General features: G+C 46.6%; 1 long non-coding RNA gene across 1 annotated transcript in view; it reads right to left on the bottom strand.

Annotated features, from left to right (window-relative positions):
- Positions 1 to 18,989, bottom strand: part of LOC146396321 (uncharacterized) — a 142,133-nt gene extending 123,144 nt beyond the window's left edge. Inside the window, exons 1-5 of the long non-coding RNA XR_014826498.1 lie at positions 18,819 to 18,989; positions 9,964 to 10,161; positions 7,446 to 7,517; positions 3,829 to 3,890; positions 1,342 to 1,444 (exon numbers count right to left, since the gene is read on the bottom strand). This is a non-coding gene — a long non-coding RNA (uncharacterized LOC146396321). The remainder of the gene's footprint in view (positions 1 to 1,341; positions 1,445 to 3,828; positions 3,891 to 7,445; positions 7,518 to 9,963; positions 10,162 to 18,818) is intronic.
- Positions 18,990 to 22,629: the final 3,640 nt, after the last annotated feature.

Raw genomic sequence — 22,629 nt, 5'->3', positions numbered from 1 at the left:
CTGGATGTGGAATAAAGAAAACTAGGGTCAGGTCATCTGAGAACCAAGGACCTGAGATGAACTCGCCATTGTTAGAAGCATCCTGAACATTCAGAAAAGAACAGGGACCATGTCTAAAGGTTTGGGAATATCAGAGCCATATCTCCTCAGAGAAGGACTCCCCAGGCTCTCCAGGCCTCACTCCCCAAGCCTCCCTTAGAGACAAGGCCTCCCCACCTTTGTCCTTGTCAGCTCACTGACCCTAGAGGTCCTGCCTATCCCTGAGGACTTAGGTTTCCACAGAGATATGGTGGTGGAGAATTGCTCATACAGCTTACCAGCCTGACCAACAGTAGTTCCCACCACACTGGGGCAACTGGGCACAGGGACACATGGCTCTAGAGACTTGAACCATCTGGACCCCATGTGCACGGTGTCCTTGCCTACCAGCTGTGCCACAGAAGAGCCAGGAATACCTGTGCTTGCCCAACTGATTCTCAGGGGATTTTCCTGGGAGAACACTTGCCCACCTTACCTCTTATCCATGAATCCCCACGACTTCCTGACTGCTGCTTGTTGGCCAACCACACACCTGAGAAGGTTCTGTGCTAGAGAGTGATCTGCAATCAGCCTCACCCTTCTAGGGCCCCAGATTCTAGGACCATACAAATGCTGAAGCTGTGTCCCTGCCTAAGGTACAGATACCCTAAATCCATCCACATGATTTCCACTGGAATTCACCAGCATTTGGAGGGAGGAATTCTTGACCCTAAAGATTGAATCAACCTGAGAGGAGCAATGCTGTGATTCAGAATGAAGGGCCAAGGCACACATAAAATGGCACATCACCCAGGATGCCCCACTCACAATTCAAATATAATGTGATATACACACACACCAATGATGCCTGTATATTCTGGCTTGCCACATAATTAAGTCATAACACACAGATGAGTGATATGCTCTAAATGCATTTTTGAAGCTCTTCAAGAAACTCAGGTGACATTTCAGATGTGATATCTGCATGGTATGAACATTCCAAACATGAGCAAACTCAAATTACAAAGCTGAGGTAACCGAACACAGAGCCGATTATCCCAAGCTAGTCTGAACCAGTTCCAGTGCCCTTTCATATATGCATGTGCACAAATCCACTTACACTCTGAGGAGGACCCTCAACACCCACCAGGGGATGTAAGCAAAGGACAGCACACATACATATGTGTGTGTGTGTGTGTGTGTCTTCTGAGCACACATGTACCTTTTAATCCTCAGTGTGAATCACCATACAAACTGACCGCCTAAGTTTACATATCTCAATAGACACAAATTCTAAAGTTTTACAGACAAATTCCTACTCACCTGGAATTTTCCACTGCCTCTCCTACTGAGACAGGTTGGGACCTGGCACCCTTGGCTGCAGTGGCTGCAGTGGCTGCAGGGAATGCACCTGGACAAACATCTCCTGGGGAACAAAATACAGCAAAGTATAAACAATGAGAAAGAACTCTGCTTGCACATTGCGGACAAATCATGAGAAAAATACAACTGCCACTTCTGAAGAACAGAGAGCAAAAGCAGAGGACTATGCATGCCCCCTACATGCACCACACTAAAGGGGTGGGGTGGGCAAGCCCCCTCAGCCACCCCCCGGCCCAATCCCTGGACATGCCCCTCTCCTCACCCCATAGAAGGAACTAGCTCACCGCTACTCAGTGAGAAGGTGAACGAGGGAACCTGGTGATTGCTTTAGTGCCTCTATGCTGAAGCAGGTGTCCTGAATAAAGCCTTCACTGAGTTTCTCCTCCAGCATCTTATCAACTGCTCTTGATTAAGGAAGGCCAAGAACTCTAGCTGGTAACACTCCAACTCTATACACATCCAAAACATGGGCCTGAATAAAACAGGTGCAACCTACCTACCAACCAGTTGTCCATGTGGAATACCTACATGTACAGGCTCACGAAAACCAGCAAGTCCTCAGTTGTCTCATGCATAGCCCGTATGCCATGCCATAGCCCTAAAACACAGCCAATCCAGGACTCCTGAACACACACACAGCCTACACCGTTTCTTGCTTTCCAAACACACAAACAGACTTCTCACACCTCTCAGAATACATACCACATAAGCTCCAGGAACTCAAAAACACACACAGCCACAATTAGCCTACACTGACTAAGATACATATACAAATGTCAAACACCTATGGACACACACATACAGATATTCCCAACCCTTGGACATACAGATGCCCCAAACACCAGGCGTGATGCCACCTCTTCAAAATACAACCACCCTCCTCCTCCCCCAACATAGACACCAAAGGGCACTCTAAGTGTATGTGTGTCAAATGTATGTATGTTTTTGCCCTCCCCTGGATAGACACAGACAGACCATCTCTTAGTACCTATTAACAAACACATTAGCAACAAACACATAACACCTTAGCATTCTCCAAAGGCACATACTTTGCACACTCCTAACAACTCCAAGCCATGCAAACAAGACTTGGGCAGTCATGCACCTGGTGATAGACCTACAAACATGGATATGCAAGTAAGACCCATGGACATATCTCCAGAAAACCACATATGAAGTGACTTCCATCTATCAAATGATAAGAGGAGCCAGCTCACACACCTGCATCTACTAACACATAACCATAGCCCATATTTCTCCTACACATCAATGCAAGTCTCCAACTCCCCTGAATAAACACAGAACCTCATCTCTCCATTAGAAACACACGTACGAACTCCTGGAAAAGCACATAGGCAAAGCATTCTCTGACATCAACCTCATGAATATGTTCACAGGTCCTTCTCCCAAGGCAACATAAAGAAGAGCAAAAATAAACCAATGGGACCTAGTCAAACTCACAAGCTTTTGCACAGCAAAGGAAACCAGCAAGAAAACACAAAGACAACTTTCACAATGGGAGAAAATAGTTTCAAACAATGCCATGGACAAGGGCTTCATCTCTAGGATATACAAGCAACATATGCAACTCAACAGCAGAAAAGCCAACCACCCAATGGACAAATGGGCAAAAGACCTGAAGAGACATTTCTCCAAGGAAGATACACAGATGGCCAACAAGCACCTGAAGCAATGCTCAACATCCCTGATTATTAGAGAAGTGCAAACCAAAACGACCATGAGATACCACCTCACACCAGTCACAATGGCCATCATTCATCAGTCCACAAATCACAAGTGCTGGAGGGGGTGTGGAGAAAAGGGAACCCTCCTGCCCTGTTGGTGGGAATGTAAGCTGGTACAGCCACTATGGAGAACCACATGGAGGTACCTTAGACACCTATACCTAGAACTACCCTATAACCCCGCAATCCCACTCTTGAGCATACATCCGGAGAAAACTTTCCTTGAAAAGGACACATGCACCTGCATGGTCATTACAGCTCTATTCACAATAGCCAAGACATGGGAACCAACCCAAATGTCCATCAACAGATGATTGGATTGGGAAGATGTGGTATACATACACAATGAAATCCTACTCAACCATAAAAAAGGACATGAGGCCATTTGTGTCACCATGAATGGAACTAGAGACTCTCATCCTCAGGGAAATAAGTCAGAAAGAGAAAAACAAAGACCATAGGACATCACTTATAACTAGAATCTAATATAAAGCACAAATGAACATTTCCACAGAAGAGAAAATAATAGACTTGGAGAATGGACTTGTGGCTGCCCAGGGAGAGAGGGAGGGAGTGGGAGGGATTGGGAGCTTGGGGTTAACAGGTGCAAACTATTGATCTTGGAATGGATGTACAATGAGATCCTGCTGTGTGGCATTAAGAATTCTGTCTAGATACTTACATTGCCACACAACAATGCGATGAAAACCTGTGCATACATGTATGCGTAACTTGGTCACCATGCTGTACAGCAAAAAAAAAAAAAAAAAATGAATAAATAAATAATAAATAACAAAGAAACACACATGTGCACTTCCCCAAATATTTAGGCCTAAAATCTCCCTACTGAAAAATACAAGTGCATAGCCCCAGCAAATATTCTACCAAATGACCGTGCCCCTTGAATACACACACAAACTCATACACACAACTCCTCTCCACAAGCCCCAAATATACCCACAATTACCCAGGACACTACAAATATGGCAACGTATAACCCCTATGCATTTAGCTCCAAATACACATATAATACATGCTCTGCATATACATAAAATCACACTCCCCCCCCACCCAGCCTTCATGCAAATACAGAAGCACAGAAACACAGGACAGCCACCTATGGAATATTCACCAGTCTCATAAAAGTTTCAGACTTGCCCTAAATACATCAAAAGACACACACACAGCTCCTGAAAAACTGCTACACAGAAAAGCCAAGAAGCATACAACATGCTACAAATACACAAATAATCATCCTAAAGATAAGGATAGATTCGGATACTTAAAATACATGAAAAGTCCCACTGGGGGTGAAAGACAAGGTTTAACAGAGTTTGGGGAACTGGTGTAAGCTGAGGAGCACTCAAGGAATGGAACCCAGCTATGATCTACACTAACTTGAAGGAAGACCAGGGGCCTCTATGTGTCAGACACAAACCCCCATACTTAAAACATAGGACAACACATAGGAAGAGTAAATCCTGTTGCATGAAGTCATGGAGTTAGTAGTCCTTGAAAAGCAGCATTTTTTCACATACCCAAGACAGAAATATAGATGACAGGGGACAAAACTAGGTAAATGGGGACATTAGCTTAAAACCTGAGATGAATTGCCATATTGTACATGTTACCACACTCCTGGTAATACACACAGGACTTCAATAGCATGGTTGACTGACCTGGTTAAGCCATGTAGGGGCAAAGCGAGGGACAAAAGATGTAAGCCTTGCCATCTGCCCCCAAATGAGGAAGAAGGCAGACTTCTCCCTTCTCCTCTTTTCCTTGGATTATAGAAATGGAGCTCTCTTGGTTCTTGGGGCTGCTCTGCTCCCTTGCCAGCCTGCTTCTCTCTCTCTCACAAGTGTCTTATGCTAAAAAACTCACTCATTGCCTGCTGCTTTGTCTCAAGCTGAATTCATTCTGCAATGAGTCAGAAAAGCCTGAGCTTCATGAGTCCTGACACTGGTAGAGAGGTTTTTCCTTAAAAGACAGTGGTTTTGAGGAGTTCGAGTCATTCTTTTGTGGCACAGAAGGTTAAGGATCCAACTTTGTCACTGCAGCCATCCAGATCGCTGCTGTGGCATTCAATCCTGGGCCTGGGAACCTCCACAAGTAGCAGATAAAACCAAAAAAAGAAAAAATAATAATCATTGTGTTCCAGTCCACTCCTAACTTGGGATCTGGGTTCAAGTGCCAAACTACCGTGCAGGTTGATTCAAGTCCCACTCTCAATTTTGGCTGGGTTGAAGTACCAGCCACAGAGTTTCACTACACTCCCCACATATACAACATAAATGGATTGTACACCCAAGTGAACAGACCCCCGTAATGACCAAACATGGCCCTTATGCATAGGCAGATAATCCAAGTCCACCATTAGACACACAATCCCAAAACTCATGGGTGAAAACACCATGTGCCAAATATTCCCCTGAACACCAACTTACAAACACCTAAACACCAACTCCTTGAGAGTGCCTCTGTTACATCTCAAAACCCTTCAAATATAACACTCACCCTTAAAAAACGTTCACCAAAACACAGGCATGAACTCCCCTTATACACACATATCCATAGACCTAAGCAACCCAGATATCTGACCATCCACCAGACTCCCAACAACCTATCAAATATGTCTGAACCCCATCTAGGCTTGTGCATCATTCATGATTTACATCAGACTACAAAGAGTTGGTGAGCACTACATTCAGGAAAGTTGTCCCCACCATGGACCCAAGCATGCCTTTTGAATATGAGCATTGACAGTAATTTTTATGTTCTGAAGGAGACACCAATGAAACAATGATCATGTACCTTGGCTCTTCACTGATTTTCCAGTGACCTGCGCTACTTCCTGGGAAGTGCATGAGGGTTTTCCAATTGGAAATGTTTCTGTCTAGCTTTCCTACTCTTGAGAACTGCATGCTGGAATGGCACACATTTTAATGGCCCACAAACTTTATGCACCTGCCTCTGGAGGCCCTGCAATCACTCAAGTCTTCACGCAGCCTGACCCACAGTGCTGCCAATAAACTGTGGTGAAACACTGCTCCGGACCTTAACTCCATGCTGGCATGAACCCACACAGAGGAGGGCCCAGATATCCTACAGAGTGAAAAAGAGTGCTGAGGGCTCACACCCAACACGTGAAAAGTCCCCATATGCCTTACCAGGGCCTTCACAGAATTAAGTGGAAAGGCTGCCATGTCTGGCCCACCCCCAGGCGGGCCACCCATTGGGAAACCACCCTCTGCCCTCATGCATACGCTACTGGATTCCCAAGCAGACCCACCTCAACAGATACTGGGAACAGTTGGTGGAGGGTAGTCCCTGCACCTGACAGCCCTAGCCACTAGCGGACATGTGCATGGTTGCTGGCATGGGATGTGTGAATACCTAGCCCAGGAATTCTTGCATGAGAGGAATATAATGGAGAATTTGCATCCTCTGGGGAGTTTTTTTTTTGATATGTCTTCTCATTGCGATCTTTCTGACCTTCTCCTCTTTAACCTCTCTCTTGTGAGATGATCTCCCACATTCAAATTGCAAACTTGAAAACTGTCCATTTAGATATGATCCCCATGAAAGAGTTTGGAGAGCTCCAGCCTAAGCACGGTATCCTCAATTTGGGCCAAGGGCATTCATGCCCTTTGGGCTGCAGTTCCTTAGTTTTGCTTACTGTTTTTTCTAGAAATATTAGGTCCTTTTACCTAGCAAGCCTTAGGGTTCCATTAAAAACAATTTCTAGCAATGAATTGTAGACATGGAAAACACTCTGAGAGAACTTTCTCCTGTTTCCATGCCTAGAGCTTTTCCAAATGCATTTGTTCTACTCGAATGTTTTGCTCTCAGTGTAGTTAGTTAATGCATGGAAGTTTTTCAATAAAGGTTGATTCATAGGTGTTTCCTTTGTAAGGTTTTGGTTATCCTTGTGAAGTAAACTTGACAATCTTGGCCAATTACAGCACAGCAGGTACTTTGGGAACATTTGTACTCTCCCTCCCTACTTCTTTGACTACATCACAGAATTTCCGTTGGCAATCAACCAACAAATAAATAGGAGCAGATTCAACTTACTGACCTGACATTGTCATACTTTGCAAAGAAATGTGAACCATCAGGACCGTTCTCCGGTTAGCTGCAACGTTGGAGCATTTCTTCATCAACAGGATACCTCTCATGACCCCTTACATCTAACAACACCAAGAGCTCCCAAGGGCACAGACTTGAAACCTCCACAAGACACAAACCTGGAATATCTCAGTGCCTTTAAATTTCCATCAGCAAGTGGGAGATTACCTGTCTTCTGATGCTTGTGATCCATTTCCAGAGATGTTTCTCCTCAGCTGTCAGTGCCTGCCCTGAAGCTCTCTGCAGGAATAATCAGATAAGGGTCCAAAAGACATTGAGACACCCACATGCATGACTGGTTTTCCCTAATTACATTTCAGCTAATTTGATTATCTCTGCCTCTAGGATGTAGGGTTTTGAGGTAGTAAACAAAAATTGATTGCAGAATTGGGAATGTCACTTTTCCACAATGTGATTTTCTATCAGGGTCCCTGAGAAGATGCATTCAAATACTATATCAGAGCGATGAGTGAGCATCTTGTAAATAATCGGTTGAATGGTGGAACAAGGGGAGGAGACAACAAGAAGCCTGCCCTTCTTGAGAGCCTGGGTACAATGCCTGCCTCACCAATCCTCTCATATGAAGTTATTGGTTGAAAAACATTTAAAATTTTCATTACAAGAGCTCAAATACAGAGAAATATTTCCAAATTGTTTATTTTTTCAATCCCCCATCAAGAGGTACTTGATAGAAAGCTCACCATGATATTGCTTGAAATCCTCTCACTCTCTTTTGAGTCCATTTTTCTTTGCAAGGGGTAAGAAGCTTCTGAAGCATCTTCCCAAGTCTTTTTCTCAATGTGGGACATTCCTTATAAACCTCTCTTGCCTTCCCCGACACCCTAACATCAGTAGGAATTGTAGTGGTGCTACAGCAGAGAATGAATTTCACCTCCCAAGAGATTTGGTTGCAGTCCTATTAGGTTTTCACCCCTCATCTCCCTTGATGAGTTTCCTAATTGTCCTCTCTTCTCACCACACAAAACATGAATACTCATTCATATCATTAGGAGAGTGATGAGGTGACATTAATTCCCAACATGAAAATAAGAGTCAGAGAACTGTTTCTCATTTGTGTCTCTGTTTTGTTTTCTAAGGGATGCAGATGGGACCATAGGTAATGATGAGCCTAGATTCTAAAGTGGAAGGCTATGGGATGCGGACAGGAAATTCACAACCTTATAAGCAGGGCTTGCAGACGAGGTCTTAGATGGGATTGGCTTTGTCCAAAAGGAGAGTGGACAATGGTGGATAAAATACCGGCACTCTCTCAAGGTGCACATGCATTTCATGGGTAGTTGATTTTTTAAATCCTAGAAATATAAGGAGTTCCCATTGCGGCTCAGCAGAAATGAACCTGACAAGTACACATGAGGTTGCACTTTTGACCCCTGGCCTCCCTCAGAGGAATAAGGATCTGGTGTTGCCTTGAGCTATGCTGTAGGTCACAGACACAGCTTGCATCCCACATTGCTGTGGGTGTCCATAGGCCTGTAGCCTTAGGTCCGATTTGACTCCTATTCTGGAACTCACATATGTTGCAGGTCTGGCCCTAAAAAGGAAAATAAATAAAAGACCAAAAAAAAAAAAAAAAACCCAGATCTCTGGGATATTTAGTACATTAACTTGTCTTCTTGTCCCTTATTTCTGTCCTTAACCCCATGAAGCACAAACACTCAATCCTATATCCTGCCTCTTCCATTGACATTTCATCCTGCAGATTTGGGGTCCCTTTGCCATTTTATTTTGGGTTGGACCAAAATGCACATTTCAGGTTCTAGTCCAAGTTCTCATCCTCTCTAGAACTTCTCACTACTAAGCGCCTAATATGTTACCCTTTTTGGCTAGTCTTGCCAGATAAATGCTGATGCTGAGGGAAAGGTAAATTTCAGATAAATAGGGAAAGAACTTTCAGTAAAGATATGTCCAAAATGTTGCATAGGACAGAGTTAAGGCTAAAGGCAGGCACTGTGTATAGGAAATGAAAAATTCAAATGGAGCTGGATATTTACTTTTGATATTGCCTGGGTTTGAACACTCTGTTCTTTCAGTTCCTTGAATTTCAAGAAAATGTAGAAACTCCCATAATAAAGGTTAGTCCAGTAACAGAGGAGCCACAATGGCAGTATGAAGGTGACAAAAATAATATACTCAGATATACGGAGACAAGATTTAATTTTCTATTTTTCCTTTTTACTTTTTTTCAAGATGAACTCTTACCTTATAATTGTTAAGTTTTCCATTGCAGTTGATTTACAATGCTTTGTCTATTTCAACTGTACAGCAAAGGACCCTGTCATACAGACACACACACACACACACAAATACATACACACATATATATACACATATATTATATATATATAATCGCTTTCTCACATTATCCTCCAACATTTTACATCCCTGTGCACATTTTAATTTTCAGAGACAAAGAAATAATTTTTGAAAAGGCAAATGGGTTGCATTCAATGTTCCTTGCCCAAAAGATCTCTGAAAAGATGTGAATGAAACAGGTAACACTGATTACCAGTGGGAACGAGGACTGAGTGGACAGGGGAAAGAGGGGGGAGGAGGACTCAACACTGCATATTCTATTTTGCACAAGTGGATTGTGAACCCTGAGAAGGGAGGTTTTGTGGAGAATATTACATTCAATCATTAAAAAGGTAAAACATACAATACTTACCAGCAATGTCATCATACGGGAAACACATCACACTGATCTCTGGTCTTGGACACGTGGGCTGTGCAGCGGCTTTTTGGATAGGCTGGGCCTTTCCAGCACAAGGGAACATGAGGAAGGTGGGTCCTGCTGGATGCTGGTTGGCACACAAGGACAGCTTCCTTAGCAAAGACGGACACACACCAATCACAAATGGTGGGTCTGCTGAGAGAAGCCAAACCATAAACATTGGGTTCCAGGTGGCCATGAAAACCCAAGTGGTTATCAGATGATAAAAGGTGAATTTTGTTCAGAAAGTCTGGCCTCTGGGGAAGGAAGCCAAGAGCCAGGACGGAAGCTGAGGGGGTTGAAGGACAACAAACAAGTTGATGAATAACGAAGGGAAAGGGAACATCAAGACAAACCTTGGTGCTGTGACTCTGAAAACCAACACATACATTGCCTGACGAGGCACTTGACAATTGTCTGGCCCCTGCATAAGGTGGAAGAAACGTCTGGTTCTTGCCTCCCTGTAGAGGCCAGCATGGAATGGCACCCCACCCCCACCCAGGCTCACCTGCCCTCAGCCCCTCCCCCACTGCAGAATGACTGGAGGCCCGCATTCTACTGTTGAGATTCAAACTTGGGCTCCTTTACTTGCGTCCTGAGCATCTGTTGGGGCAGGTCCCTCGCTGGGTCCTGCTCTTGACTGTCCACGTTGAGGCCACCAGCCCGTGGTGGTCCAGGCCCATGCCTGTGGGAATGGCTTCAGAAGGCAGTAAGCCTCTAGACAGGGGCTGTTTTCCAAGAGAAAGGGCCTCCCTCAAATCCCTGGGTTTCCATTGTGATACTTCACTGTGGACATGAAGTTGGACTGAAGGAGAGGAAGGTGAGAGCACTGCACCCCAGGGTCATCTCCCCTGGGAAGCCTGGGGGCCTATAGAAACCTGAGCCTGCCCTGGGGAGGACAGCTGCTTGGAGGTGGTTATAGAGAACTTGCTCTGGTTGGGGAAGTAGGATGGCAGCAGGCAGGTTGGTTGTTTCTAGAAGGGAGACAAGCCACTTGGAACGTGTGTGTAGCCAGTGTCCTCTTGCTATTCAACTTTATAAAAAAACTTACTAATTTCAACCAATAGAGGAGAGTACTTTGAAATGGGGAAAAGATTAAATTTTAGAAAATTTGTAAGGAATGACATCTTGTGGAGTTCCCACTGGGGTGCAGCAGGTTAAGGATGTGGCATTTCCACAGTTCCAGCTTAGGTGGGATTCAGTCCCTGGCCTCTTTCTCTATGCAGCAGGTAGAGCCAAAAACCGCCCCCCAAAACTTGACATTTTATTCTACTCATGCCTACAGAATCTAGGCAGAGAGGCTGTTTTCACAACTAGGAAATTAATTGTTATTCTTAAGCCATTCATTCCTTAACAGTTCTAGTCTTTTATATGTATTAATCTCTTTAAAAAACATAAGAATCTTGCCAATACCTATGATTTTTATCAACGAACCCATTTTATCAACTGTCAGTGCCATGGCTATACATGTAAGAAATCTAAAATATATATGTGTGTATCTCATATACCAAGTTTGCTATTTTTCTGTCTTTTGCTTTTTACAGCTGCACTTGCAGCATGGGGGAGGTCCCAGGCTATGGGTCTAATCAGAGCTACAGCTGCTCATCACAGCCACAGCCACAGCAATGAGGTATCCAAGCCATGTCTATGAACTACAGAAGAGCTCACAGCAATGCCAGATCTCTGACCCATTTAGTGAGGCCAGGGATCAACCCTGCATCTTCATGGATACCATTCATATTTGCTTCCACTGTGCCACAAAAGGAACCCCTTGAGTTTGCTATTTCTTTTTTTTTTAATTTTTTTATTTTCCCACTGTACAGCAAGGGGGTCCGGTTATCCTTACATGTATACATTACAATTACATTTTTTCCTCCACCCTTTGTTCTGTTGCAACATGAGTTTCTAGACAAAGTTCTCAATGCTATTTAGCAGGATCTCCTTGTAAATCTATTCTAAGTTGTGTCTGATAAGCCCATGCTCCCGATCCCTCCCACTCCCTCCCCCTCCCATCAGGCAGCCTCAAGTCTATCCACGAAGTCCATGATATTCTCTTCTGAGGAGATGTTCATTTGTGCTGGATATTAGATTCCAGTTATAAGTGATATCATATGGTATTTGTCTTTGTCTTTCTGGCTCATTGCACTCAGGATGAGATTCTCTAGTTCCATCCATGTTGCTGCACATGGCATTATGTCATCCTTTTTTATGGCTGAGTAGTATTCCATTGTGTATATATACCACCTCTTCCGAATCCAATCATCTGTCGATGGACATTTGGGTTGTTTCCATGTCCTGGCTATTGTGAATAGTGCTGCAATGAGCGTGCGGGTGCATGTGTCTCTTTTAAGTAGAGTTTTGTCCGGATAGATGCCCAAGAGTGGGATTGTGGGGTCATATGGAAGTTCTATGTATAGATTTCTAAGGTATCTCCAAACTGTTCTCCATAGTGGTTGTACCAGTTTACATGCCCACCAACAGGGCAGGAGGGTTCCCTTTTCTCCACAGCCCCTCCAGCACTTGTTATTTGTGGATTTATTAATGAGGGCCATTCTGACTGGTGTGAGGTGGTATCTCATGGTAGTTTTGATTTGCATTTCTCTTCTAATCAGCGATGTTGAGCATTTTTTCAAGTGTTTGTTGGCCATCTGTATATCTTCTTTGGAGAAATGTCTATTCAGGTCTTTTGCCCATTTTTCCATTGATTGAATGCCTTTTTTTGCTGTTGGGTTGTATATGTTGTTTATATACTCTAGAGATTAAGCCCTTGTCAGTTGCATCATTTGAAACTATTTTCTCCCATTCTGTAAGCTGTCTTTTTGTTTTCTTTTGGGTTTCCTTTGCTGTGCAAAAGCTTTTCAGTTTGATTAGGTCCCATGGGCTTATTTTTGCTCTAATTTCTATTGCTTTGGGAGACTGACCTGAGAAAATATTCATGATGTGGATGTCAGAGAGTGTTTTGCCTGTGTTTTATTCTAGGAGATTGATGGTGTCCTGTCTCATATTTAAGTCTTTTAGCCATTTGGAGTTTATTTTTGTGCATGGTGTGAGGGTGTGTTCTAGTTTCATTGCTTTGCATGCAGCTGTCCAGGTTTCCCAGCAATGCTTGCTGAATAGACTTTCTTGTTCCCATTTTATGTTCTTGCCTCCCTTGTCAAAGATTAATTGACCACAGGTGTCAGGGTTTATTTCTGGATTCTCTCTTCTGTTCTTTTGGTCTGTCTGTCTGTTTTGATACCAGTACCATACTCTTTTGATGACTGTGGCTTTGTAGTATTTCTTGAAGTCTGGGAGAGTTACGCCCCATGCTTGGTTTTTGTCTCTCAGGATTGCTTATGATACCTTTTAAAATTGCACCTCACAAAATCAAATACCTTGGAATACACCTGACCAAGGAGGTAAAGGACGTATATGCCGAGAACTATAAAAGTTTAATCAAAGAAATCAAAGAGGATGTAAAGAAATGGAAAGATATTCCATGTTCCTGGATTGGGAAAATCAATATTGTAAAAATGGCCATACTACCCAAAGCAATCTACAGATTCACTGCAATCCCTATCCAATTACCCATGACATTTTTCACAGAACTAGAGCAAACAATTCAAACATTTATATGGATCCACAAAAGACCCAGAATCGCCAAAGCAATCCTGAGTTTGCTATTTCTTATATCACACTCTCCCTCCCTCAATCAATCCAATGGTGCTGTGGGGTGATCAGTCTTGACACAGACACCTTTCCTGGGTTCCCCTCACAGAGCCCTGTTCTGGACCCCATACCCACCTTAGCGATCCCTTCCTCCACACTCCTTTCTGAACTGAGCTTCTCTAGGCCCCACTGGACAGCTGCTGACATACTCTACATGGATGAAACATCCCAGTAGGTTATGTGACAGCAGGTTATCTGGTAGAGCTGTAAGAACCAGAGGGACTCAACTCTTGGCCACGCTCAGGCTGCACACACCCCAAACACTTTGCTTCCTGATAGCAGTGACTTTCAAACAAGATTCTTACTCAAGTCCCAGAGAATAATGCAGACATGGGTGCTAGCTGCATGTACATTTCATAAGAAAGGACTTATGATCTTAGAATAAATCTAATCACAACACACATTATAAAATTCATCAACCAATAAGTGAGTCATCTGGGGGACATCTACAGTACAATACTTTCATCTCAGTCTTTCAGAGGTTTCTTAAAATAGTTTTGGAATTTATTTGACCAGGGGGAGGGGCTGGTCAGGGGATTTAGAAAGAGCCCATCACACATTCCCCATCGGACAACAATGTCCTGGAAGGCAGCAACAATGGCTTCCTGCCACCAGCACCAGAGCAGCAAGACTAGGGTCAACTCTGTACTCCCTGAAAACATGCTCAATGACTGGTAAAGAGTATTTAAGCTCCACAAACATAAGACTTCCTCCTCCAGTATGAGGACACTCCAAGAACCACTCACAGAGCCCCATCCTCTCAGATTACAATGAAGAAACAATGGCTGGAAGAAGTGGAGTCATTTGACCAAGGCCACCCAGTAGCTTGGAGTCCAAGTAAATAAATTTATTTAGCAAACAAGGGTCTGGAAACCAGTGCAGTAAAGTCCTCATCATCAGAGTGATTTTATCATTCTTCAGCCAGCCAGCCATATATTTGTTCTATTAAACTTTCACCACACAGCCTTGGCTTTAATATTGTCACATGCATTCCTCTTCTCTCCCCAGAAGAGTGATGCTCTTTGAGGCACAAGATTCCCTCCAAATTCCATGTTAACTGTCCAGGAGAGCCTGGCTCTGCTGGGTGAGGAAGGACCATCACCTGACTGAGTGCTGCTGGAGGTAGAAAGCCAGCTGAGCAATTCCTCAGGTCCTGAGTGGACTCACTGGGAAGGCTGGTCTTGTCACTTGGCAGGGGCTGTCACAGCAGCTGCATGTCTGTCATAACCACATTAGGTGTCCAGGGCTGATTGAGGGGCCAGAGTGTGGGAGGAGGCTGAGTGCTGGCTGTATAATTAAGACCTAGGAGAGGTACAGAACAACACCCACACACTCACTTCAACCCTGGGAGAAAGCCTGAGGCCAATGTGAACCATGAAGGTCAAGGGTGGATGCTGCAGGAATAAGGGGATAAAGCTCTGTCTTCCTCATTGAGCACCCTTGCTGGGTAGATCTCTCCTCTGGGACTGTGACCCTCTCTCTGTAAACCAAACTGTCACCAGTCTGAGGTCTTATGTGAAGATGGATCTTCCACATATCAAATTAGGTTCTAGGCTTAACAAGAGTCTTCTTGGCACATACTTAGTGGGATGACATTAGTGATGGGGGCCAAAACCCTGCTGTAAGCCATGGTGCTCCATGGCCTGCAGGGTCCTTCGGTGGGGGAGAACTGTGGTCCAGTGACTGCAGGGGCCTATGTCTCATGGGGAGGGACCCAGGACGTCAGTCATCACATATGTGTTTCATCAGAGGGGTCACGTGCTTCATGGTAGGCGAATCAGGAAGGAGCATGTGCCAGGAGCTAGGATGCAAGGGCAAGGCTGTCTGAGAGCCTCAGTTACTGACCGCAGCTGCATTTTCCACAGGCCACATGCTGTTGGAACTAGACTTTGGTGCAAGCAAGTTTAGAGGGGTTCTCCATGGTGGGAGCTGTGTTCTCTCCTGATGGCACTCTGCCCATGCCAGCCTTGTGGTGTGAAGACAGAATGAGGATTGGGTGGGCTCAGTTTCTCAGCTGTGAAACCTGCATAAAAGGAGCTGAACCTCAGATATTCAGGCTTATGGACTGTCAGTGAGACCATGCTCCTTGCCTCTGATCCTTTCCTGCTTCCTCATCCTATTTCTTCACCAGTGAGCCTGAAAAGTAGGCATGGATATAGGAATGGAGGATGGAGGCTCCAGCCCAGCAGCACAGTGGTGCTGACCAGTGAGGCATGAAAGTCCTCATGTGTTGCCGAGGCTCATCGTCCAGCATAGATGCAGGCAAAGCCCAGTGAAGATTTCAAAGTCAAGAGGAGAGTGTACTCAGAAGGCTGTGCCTGGACATCTCTGACTCTAGAATGAAGCTTGCTCAGAGGCAGAGGGGAAACCAACCAGTCAGTTGGTTAGAGAAAAGCCTTTAGCTCTGCCACTTAAACTAACAAACTTACAAATTACCTGACAGGCTTTGGGACAACACGAGGAAGCCTCAGAAGACTAGGGTCAACTTCCTAGCAAGTTTTGTTCTAACAAGAGGGGGAGGAAGCCCTGTATTTTAGCAAATAGCTGGGAGAGGAGGAACGAGCCAAGTGAAAAGGCAGATGAGGCTGGCAGCCCCGGGCAATCTTCAAAAAATTACTGGGAGAAACCCAGGGGGAGCGAGGAAGCTGTTGATGGGAGGTTCTGTTCCTGGTGGGGGTGGGGGGTTGCTGTTCTGCTGCAGAACTTGGAAAGCTGAGTCAAGCCATGGTGCTTGATTTAGCTTGGCTTGGTCTTTCTCAGGTGGAGCATTTGACAGGCACCTGCAGAGCTCTCTCTGGACCCCAGAGAGCTCAGACTACAAATCGTCATTAGCAAAAGGTTCACAGCTTAGGTTAAGAAATGAGAAGGGACTAGGTCCATCTTCAGCAGATGAAGAAACAAGGAGGCACTCTTTTCTGCACAGAAGCCAAAGACAGCAGCCTTAAAATGTCTTGGGCCAGTTTGAAGAAGTATAGGGAAAAGAGCAATGGTTGTAAGGAATGCAGGACCCTCAATTTTGTTTGGAAGTTGCTTATTATAATTGCGGATTCCATCATCATCTGGGGTGTGGGAACCCTTGAGAACAGAAAAGGGGATTTCGGAAGTTTTAACGCACAGCCTATACATGGTGAAGAGACAGGAAATGCCATGAAATCTGAAGGTGCCACCAATGCAAGTTACACACTTGTTAGCTGACAGTGGGGCTTTGGATGCCATTTTTCAGGGCGAAAGGCAGTCTGTCTAAAGGGTAGAAGGTGTCCCTAGAACATAGAAACTCTGTGTCACAACCCATTGACCGGAGACAGCTTTTAATTGACCATGGATTTTTGAGGCTAGAGTCTGGTGAAATTATGCACTTTTAATGGCAACTTGGAGGAGCTGAACCAGGACATGCGCTGCTCTTTTCTCTCTTTGATTCCTTGTCCATCGTCCTCCTCTACACACTGCAAGCCATCTGCCATAGTCTGTAACTGGTGACAACTGTGCAGATTTAAACTGCAGGAGAGGCATCAGGCTCTGCAAACTCCGCATTTCCAAAATCGCTGTTTGGACTGTAAGCTGACCAAATAGACACATTTAGGATTTGGGCTCCTGTTTCCCAGCCAGAAATGCAGGCCTGGAAAAAGATGCTTCTCTATCTTGACACAAAGCTTTGTCTTGACAATTCATTGGAGCGTTGAGAAAATGGAACACAGAAGTCTCAGAGTTGGTGCAGCCCAATTTGGAAGCATGGGGAGGCTCCACATCCATTCCGGGGAAAATGAATTATGCTGCAGGTTCCGAAGAAGATCCTGACATTATCAGGAGCCGCTCTCACTAGGGCCCTCTGGTCAGGACCAGCCAGAGGAAGAAAAAGGAGGAGAGAAGAGATGCTTTTCAGGTATCTTAGGTCTTGAGTTGATGATGGGAGGGAGCTGGGTGAGAAATTTTACAAAGTTCTAACACATTGTTACGATCCCTCACCTCGTCAGCTCCTGTCTGCTTGACAAGGACAATACCCCTTCAGGAAAATATGAAATAAAATGGAAAGTGGCCTCAAGATAAAATTACCTGAAACAATGGCCTGATATGTTACAGAGTGTTGGGAGCAACATTAAAAAGGCATTTGTAACTGGCCACCTCCATGGCTCCAAGTGGAAGCTGATGCAGGCCTTCTCAGTCCCAGGGCTTTTGTGAGAGTTGGCCCCTCATGACCACTCTTGGCAAGCCAGGCCTGGGACCCTGGGGACCCCACCTGGGAAAAATTCCTTTTAAAGAGTCACAGCCCCTCTTACATGGACATTCTAGCAAGAGTCACGTCTGGGCAGAGGGTCAGAGGCATTCGCACCTGTGAGAGGACGAAGGAGGAGCCCAGCACCAAAGGGGGCTGGAAGTTGGCGACTGTCACCACAATAATCTAATTATTACTCTGCTCCTGTCCCCTCCTGAATAACTTTTTTATTGAAGTAGAGTGGATTTCCAATGTTGTGTGTCAGGTGTGCAGAAAAGTGATTCCATTATACCCCTGCATGTGTATATCTAGTCTTTTCCAGATTCGTTTCCATTACAGGTTCGTACAAGATGCTGATAGGTTGTCTATTTGATATTTAGTAGCGCTGATAACGTCCTCAATCTACCATAACTGGGCCCATCTGAATGACACCCAACGCCCCTCCTTCCTGAAGGCTTTCCTCTCAAGCTGGATGCCTGTCAAGATTCCTGCGCTGTGTGACAGCCCTCTCACTGCTGGCCCTGCAGTCAGCCCCTTCTCCACTTCCTCTAGCTGTCCTCTCACCTCATCACCATCCACCCCGCCTTATTCCCACCTCATTACCGACCTCCCACTTCATCACAGCTGTCACCATCCCATCTCATCGCCATCCTCCCACCTCATCACCACCCTCCCATCTCACCACCACCCTCACATCTCATCTCCGTCTTCCCCACCGCCCCCTCACTCCCTCAGCACCACCACCTGCTCCCCACTGGCTCTTCTGACGCCCTGGACTCCTCTGCTCCCCCCTCAGGCCTCCTTCTCCTCAGCAGTTCAACTGTCACCTACAAAGCCCATTAACAATTCCCTGCTCATCAAAGTACAGTCTGGGAAATAAAGCAAAGTCTACCTTTTCTTTTCCTTTGTGCTTGGCCGGGTTTCAGTTGCTTGCAGGGCGCAGTGCAGAGACACCACGCCTGCACTGCAGACCCCAGTTAGGGAAGCAGCTGCGCCAGCCGTTAAAAAACGGTTCCTGAGGAAACTAAGAGCAACACCGCGATTCAAGATGGCAGCGGACTGTGAACTCGGCTGTGCCTGGGATTGGGTGTGAGCCGTGTGCCCCCGCCTCCCGCGGCCTGCCGAGGACCCCCCCCCCCCCCCCCGTCAGCCCGCGGCCTGCCGAGGCCCCGTCCCCCCAGCACAGGCCCTGCGGAGGCCCAGCTCCCCTGGCACACGGCCTGGCGAGGCTCCGCCTCCCTGACACGCGGCCTGCCACGGACCCCCTGTCCGCGCGCTGCTCGTCGAAGCACCGCCTCCCCGCGCGTGGCCTGCCGAGGCCACGCCCCCCCCAGGAAACGGGCTGCCGAGGCCCCGCCTCCCCCACTCGGCCTGCCGAAGCCGCGCCCCCCAGTCTCATAGCCCGCCGAGGCCACGCCCCCCGGCAGAGGGCCTGCCGAGGCCCCGCCCACCTGGCATATGGCCTGCCCCACCTGTCAGAGAGCGACCTGCCGAAGCCCCGCCTCCCCGCGCGCGGCCTGCCGAGGCCCCGCCCCCCCAGGAAACGGCCTGCCGAGGCCCCGCCTCCCCCGCTCAGCCCGCAGAAGCCGCGCCCCCCAGTCACATAGCCTACCAAGGCCCTGCCCCCCTGCCGGCAGAGGGCCTGCCGAGGCCCCGCCTCCCCGCGCGCTGCCTGCCGAGGCCCCGCCCCCCCAGGTCACGGCCTGCCGAGGCCCTGCCTCTCCGCAGGCCACCGAGGGGGGATTCCCCCCCCACCCCCCCGCACAGGGCCTGCTAAGGCCCCGTCTTCCCCCGTGTGGCCTTCCGAGGCTCTTCCCCCCCCCCCCTGCCACCCCACGCCGCCTGCAGAGGCTCTGCGGCCCCCCGCCGAGCCCCAGCGCCTGCCTTGGCACCTCAACCCCCCCATGGACTGAGGAGACCCTGTGAAGCTCCCAGGCCCGCCTGGCTGCAGAGTGCGTGCTTGGAGCTCACAGCCCCCTGTCTTCGATGATGGAGAATGCTTTCCTTTCCTTCCCTGGGCAGGAGCCACAGGGGCAGTTGGACCCTTGATGCAGCCCAACTGGAAAGTGTCAGGAACACAGCCTCCACCTGGTCTCTGTGCCTACTGCTGGAAGCTACCGTGTCCAGCTCCCTTGGCCCATCCCCAGCTCTACCCACAGTGGTTACCCTCTGCTCCCCACTGCTGGCCAGGTCCCACCTAGGCCACCATCCCGGGGCCTCTGGCCGCTCACAGTCCCTCCATATACCTGCCACCTGCAGTCCCTCCCTGCACCTGCTCCCTCCAGGCCTCTTCCACCTTGTCCTCTGTCCCCCACAACCACACTGTTCCCACCCCTCCCTCACTGGTCCCCAGCTTCAGTCTCATCCACTCAGGTGTCCTTTCCTCCTCCTGGTCCCTCTCTGGAGCACACTGCCAGGTCCACCAGCAACACTCGGTCCCCGTCTCTTGTTTGTTTTCTCTTTTCTCCACTAGAATGTAAGCCCCAAGCAGGGATTTTACTCTCCTGTCCTCTTTGCTGTGTTCCCAGTACCTCGAATAGTGTCTGGCGTGAGCTGAATGCTCCATAAACACTTGGTGAGTGAAAGGTGATGTGATGTGATGTGACAAGACAGTCCTGATTGGGAGAGGAGAGAAAAGTGACCAATGGTGAGCAGTCTTCAGGGAAGTGCTGACCCTTTCATGAGTGGGATGTTGGTGACAAGGTAACCAACTTGGACAGAAGACTCAGAAAGGTAGAGAGGGTGCCCAGGAGCTGAACAGAAGGAATGATGTGTTTACATTCAGACTCTCCCTGAGGAGTAGATGGGAATGTTTTCATTGCTCACCAGAGAGTCAAAGGGCATCTAAATAAATTGCTGACAATTTTGCTAAGTACAGTGCTTTTCGCTTGGTAGATGCACAAGGCAACTAACATATATAGCATCTACCAGCTTAAAAGCAATACTACCAGAATTATATAAAACTATATTTGAAAGTTTCTTTTAATAACATCTTGGGTGTTTTCTTTAAGTCTAATTTTGTTCTGCAAAAGGGATGAGGTGTTGGTTCCTAGTAAAATAAGTCTACTTCCTCAATGTCTTTATTCCCATATACTAGATCTTGTAACTACACTGGAGCTAAAAATTGCAAAACATAATTTCCACATTTGGCCGATAAAATCTAATGTACATTTAGAGTGTTATACTTTGCAAAGCCAAAGGAAAAGAATGTAGGTTATGGGACCTGGATACTTGGATTTGAAGAGTGTATCCGACATCCTAGCCATTCTGAACCTTGGTTTCATCAACTGAAAAATGGGAATCCTGTTGTGTCTAGAACCAGTATAATTTTAGTGACTAACAGCGTGTGCTACGGGTAGTACATGCTCCAGAGTGCTGCTAACAACCTATACTTTCTCAGTTACTAAAATCCCAAACAAAACGGCCTACCTAATCTTGATGCTATTAAACAATTTTTAGGGGTTGTGATGCTATCACAACTCAAAAATTCTTTTAACTCTGAAAACCCAAAACATTCATAAAAACCATCCAAAAAGTTTTTATGCAAATGAGTCAGCTTTGAAGTGGAGAAGATATAAAGCACATATTGCATTATCTCCTGAATACTTTCATAAAGAACAGGGCTCCTGAAGTTCCCAACGTGGCTCAGTGGAAATGAATCTGACTAGCATCGCTGAGGACACAAGTTGGGTTCCTGACCTCCCTCAGTGGGTTAAGGTTCCAGCATTGCTGTGAGCTGTGGTGTAGGCTGCAGATGTGGCTTGCATCCCTCATTGCCGTGGCTGTGGTGTAGGCTGGTGGCTACAGCTCTGATGCAACCCCTAGCCTGGGAACCTCCATATGCCATGGATGCAGCCCTAAGGGGGAAAAAAAAAACACACACACACACAACAGGGTTTCTGAAATGGCATGCAAGTACCTTGTTACACAATTCCATCTGAGTTTCTCAGAATGACATTATTAATTCTTTTTTTTCAAAAAGGACTTTAGAACCATAGGATTTCCCTAAACAAATGACCTTGTTCTACAGATGAGGACATGAAGAGCAACTCCTACCTGGTTGTACAGGCAAGACCTGGCACAGTCTCTAGACTGCTAATTCATTCCTCTGTCATCTGCATGATGGCTGGGGCAGCCAGTAAACCAGACAAAAAGAAAGCCATGGAAGGGAGACAGGCCAATAATATCTTCCAGATGAGCCTTGCCCACCTCCAGTCTCCTGACGCAAGCATTTCCGTATTGCAGATCTTCTCACACGTGGCTCACCCACCAGCTGTGGATAACTGCCCTGAACATGGGGCCCTGGCTCACCCTCCACATCTGCACAGCCTAAAAGGATAACAGGTCATGCACCTGGAGAAAGCATCACTCCAACACACACTGTAGGTGCCTTGCGAGGAGGATAAAAGCCAGGGCTTGAGGAGCCAGGGAGTGGGGAGCTCATTCCCAGAGTGCTCAGAAGAAGGAAGTGCTCAAGGGACAGGAAGTGTACAGTATGTTCTGGCTGGCAGAGGTCTGCCCTGGCTTCCACATGGTTCACCACTGGATCTTCCATCTGGTGGGAAGATGTTATTGATTTTATATATATACACATACAGTTGGTTCTCATTAGTCACAGATTCCATATCAGAGAATTCACCTATTCACTAAAAATGTATTTGTCACCCCAAGTCAGGGCTTGGGGTGCTTTTGCTCACATGTGG

This window comes from Sus scrofa, chromosome 14 (genome assembly GCF_054392235.1).
Source record: "Sus scrofa isolate SSC_HxYL_T2T_F1_AM1 chromosome 14, Sscrofa_HxYL_maternal_Yorkshire_Landrace_v2.0, whole genome shotgun sequence".
In the NCBI taxonomy this organism is placed as follows: domain Eukaryota; kingdom Metazoa; phylum Chordata; class Mammalia; order Artiodactyla; family Suidae; genus Sus; species Sus scrofa.
Note: the sequence above shows the minus strand (reverse complement) of the source record. Positions and strands in the feature narration are given on the sequence as shown.